The following is a 3,846-nucleotide window of genomic DNA, read 5'->3' as shown; positions in this document are numbered from 1 at the left end:
ACCTAGAACTATGTTTATGTTTAGGTAACGAAAGTGTTATGTTCGCATTCCCATCAAGTAGATCTTTGCCAGAAAGTCAACATTAATTAACCAAGATATAAAAGCCCTCTCAGGACTTTTATAAAAGCCAGCGATAGCAAGGTGTTAGGAACGTGGTATCATAAACTAGGGGTCCGCTGTAGAGATTTATAACCTGACGATATGGTGTGGGGGTGTATACAACCTGACGATAAGGTGTGGGGGTGTATACAGCCTGGCGATAAGGTGTGAGGGTGGATCACCTGAGCCACCGAGGTGTGGGGTTGAGGGCCAGGTGAAGTGTGGGCCAAGTGGCTGCCACACGCCACACAAGGGGCCATCACTCACACAAGTGTCGAGGACGAGACTAAGTCTTGTAGAGCCCACGGCTCTGAAGAGGCTCCGTCGTGTCGCCTCTAGTAAGACGAGACCATATCTTGTTATATGTGTGTCGGAAGGCTGCGTATATCGTATAGAGACGTAGTATAACATCAAATTCTCTAAAGACTAAATTTTCCCGCAGTTGTTGCAGTAGGTCTACAAACCGGAAATTCCGGAGACCCAGTTTACCTACAGATTTGCTTGTCTGCGCTTCCTTCATTTTGTTTGAAAAAATTTTGGTTCAGTTTCTTACACAAGCAACAGGTTTCTTAAACAGATATAGGTTTCCGGCAGTTTTAGCTAGAACTATAGAACTTGTAAGTTTATCGTTCTTTCTCGCGTTAATTCGTGTCTGGTTAGCCAGGGAGAGATAAAAGTTTTCGAACTAAATCAATTGTTGTGAACGGGGTTTCCCATTGATAACAAAAAACATGGCGGCTATTTGTTAGTAGGTCCCGCTTCAAGATTTCAAAATCATCAAACGTTCCAGAAATGCAACAACTGTAAAAACTTTCAACGCTGTTTTGTTCATATGGATGGGAACAAACACATGTGTATGCATTTTTGAATATAAAAGTTTTGTGGCGGTAAGTATATTGATTTTATTTCTTTTGTTGATAGTTTGTCCAAGGCTAGGGGACATTACTCTGACTCTACTCAGTCTTTGCTACGAGACTTAAGATTCCCAGACCTAGACCTAGATCTAGATCTAGATTCTAGAATCTACCTACTAAGATCTACATTGCTTTAATCTAGTTCTAAGAGTATAAGTTCATGAATTAGAATATATTAGATCTAGATTCTAGATCTAGTATTTTAGTGATCTAGATAAAATATTAAGAAAAGGATGACGGTAAAAACTAAAACAACAGGAAAATGAGGATGACTTCCAGTCTCACTCAGCCTACGACTTAATTAATATTACTTATTAATCGAATCTAGATTCTAGATCTAGATATTAGATCTAGATTCTAGATATCTAGAACTTAGACAACAATGTTAATGTTAATAGACCTAGATCTAGATCTAGCTAGATTACTGAACTAGACTCTAGTACTGATTACTCAGTGATTACTGTTTAATTTTAATATTTTAGAAGTAGGCCTATTATTATTATATATTAGTTATTAGAAGTATCTTGTAGATAGATAGCTAGATAGATAGTATATCTAGATCTAGATAGAGATATTAGAATAGATCTAGATCTAGATTCTAGTTGCAGATGGTAGTATGGTAGGCCCTAGATCTAAAATCTAGATCTAGAGAATCTAGTAGATCTAGATAGATTCTAGATCTAGATTAGATCTAGTTTAGGTAAAACCTACCCTAGTTAAGTTTAGTAAGAGCTAGTAATGCCCAGTAAGGCTAACCTGTTTTTAATTTTAAATTAATTTTTTTATATCTAGAATCTAGACTAGATCTACTCTAGCTATTTACTAGATCTAGATCAGTAGCCAGTAGAGTGATTAGAGTAGTAGTAGAGTGTAGTGTAGAGTACTGTAGACTATTGTAGAGTGTAGGTACTAATAACTAGACTGAAACTAAATTAGACTAGAATCTAGGTCTAGATACATTTAGGGCTTACAGACTTATCAGACTACAGTGTTGCAATGAGTAGATCTAGATCTAGTAATATATAGATTAAATTTAATTTAGTTTGAAATTGTTACAGTAGTGCTACTACTTTTCTAAGTAGTAAGTAGTGTAGACTACTAGAAGAGCAAGATGATAGATCTCCATCAAGCTACAATAGAGTTTAGTTAGTAGTTAGTTAGTCATAGTAATAGTACCAAAAGCAGTGTATGTAGCACAGTAAAAAAAAAGTATTACTAGGCCATCTATTATTGTATTAGGCCCTTTTATTTTTAGCAAGTTAAAGTTTGGTTAAGTACTAGTCTTCTAGCAAGTTGCCTAGTAGTAAACTTATAAACTAGATCATGTGTATTAGTACTATTAGACTTGTAGGCTAGTCTTGTTAGTCTAGACCAGGGACGATAAAATCTACAATTGATAACTTTCGGCCTTTTAGTATAAGCCTAATTATTAATGAATTACAGGGTACAAAAATTAATAAATTGGTCAGAGTCAGTATGGTTACAGTTAGCTGTTAATAGAATTAAGTTTTAGATCTATTGACTACAATTTTTAGTTACAAGTAATGAAAATGAAACTAATAGTTTTGTAATAGTTAAGATATGGTTAACTGTAAACCAGATATTTTAGTTTTTAAGACAAGCTAAGTAGATAGAAAACTGAACCTTTACAATAAATTAAACCTTTTATAAATATATATATATATATATATATATATATATATATATATATATATATATATATATATATATATATATATATATATATATATATATATAGGCCTATATATATATATATATATATATATATATATATATATATATATATATATATATATATTAATATCTCATATTAGTTAAATAATTATTTTAATATAATATATGGATAAACTTAATAATTTATTATATTTAAATTCCCTAGGTACTTGGCAAGCAATTTTCTCACACTTTACTGTGGCTATTGGTGCTGATCTTGAACTAAAGGTGAGCTGAATTTTTTTTTTATAATAAGCCATTTTTCAGCTTAAGCCCAAGTTTGAAATCGATTCAGTGTTCTAATTCTTAAAGAATATGTTGCTACTAAGATTATATACTGTAAGTATTAATATGTATGGCTTGATAGTGGGACTGTCAGACAGTAGCTTTCACATTTCTATCCTAAAAGATAAGAGTTCAGATCCCTGGCTTTAGTCCTGGTATGATCTCCTAAGTCTCATGAGTACCAGCTCTCATGAGTACCTGGCTCAAGATAGGGAAATTAAAGGTGGCTGGGTATATACCTCTGAACACTCTAATTTTACATGCAAATGTCACAGAAACAGTTGAATTTTAATTCAACTGCTATATTGGCTCTCTGTTTTAATCAATGATTAATTTTTTTCATATTACAGAAAGCTGTTAAAAATATTATTTATTTAATTTCTAGGTAAATGGAACAGCATGGATGTGGATTTTTAGACACAAGGAAGCTGAATTTAACTTTTAATGAAGAATTTAAATGATGATTGTCCATGAAAAGAAATATTAATCATATACATTGTAATGCTGTATTGATGCATCTTCTGTTTTAAGTAATTAAAAAACCATCCATTTATGAAATTATTTTCATTTTTTTTTTTCAATTTTAAAACTGTAGTTCTGTTTTGTTATTTGAAAACAATGATGAAAGTATACTGAACTGCCATTGAGATATTAATATAAATGCTATTGTTTATAGTTTAATTCTTTCAGAAGCAACTATATTGACATCAAAACTGAATCTTTATTGTACACTAAGTATAAAAGCTTACCCGCAAACCAGTCCATGTCAACAATTTATTGACATTCAAACATTAAATTTTTTTAAAGGTGATTT

General features: G+C 31.9%; 1 long non-coding RNA gene across 1 annotated transcript; it reads left to right on the top strand.

The window, feature by feature from the left end:
- The first annotated feature begins 713 nt into the window (after positions 1 to 713).
- LOC131938478 (uncharacterized) lies at positions 714 to 3,591 on the top strand. The gene is made up of 3 exons (XR_009386302.1): positions 714 to 986; positions 2,914 to 2,975; positions 3,418 to 3,591. It is a non-coding gene; the product is annotated as an uncharacterized LOC131938478 (long non-coding RNA).
- The last annotated feature ends 255 nt before the right edge of the window (positions 3,592 to 3,846 follow it).

The sequence above is a fragment of the Physella acuta genome, unplaced genomic scaffold (genome assembly GCF_028476545.2).
Source record: "Physella acuta isolate Inbredline_101_S28 unplaced genomic scaffold, ASM2847654v3 ptg000245l, whole genome shotgun sequence".
In the NCBI taxonomy this organism is placed as follows: domain Eukaryota; kingdom Metazoa; phylum Mollusca; class Gastropoda; family Physidae; genus Physella; species Physella acuta.
Note: the sequence above shows the minus strand (reverse complement) of the source record. Positions and strands in the feature narration are given on the sequence as shown.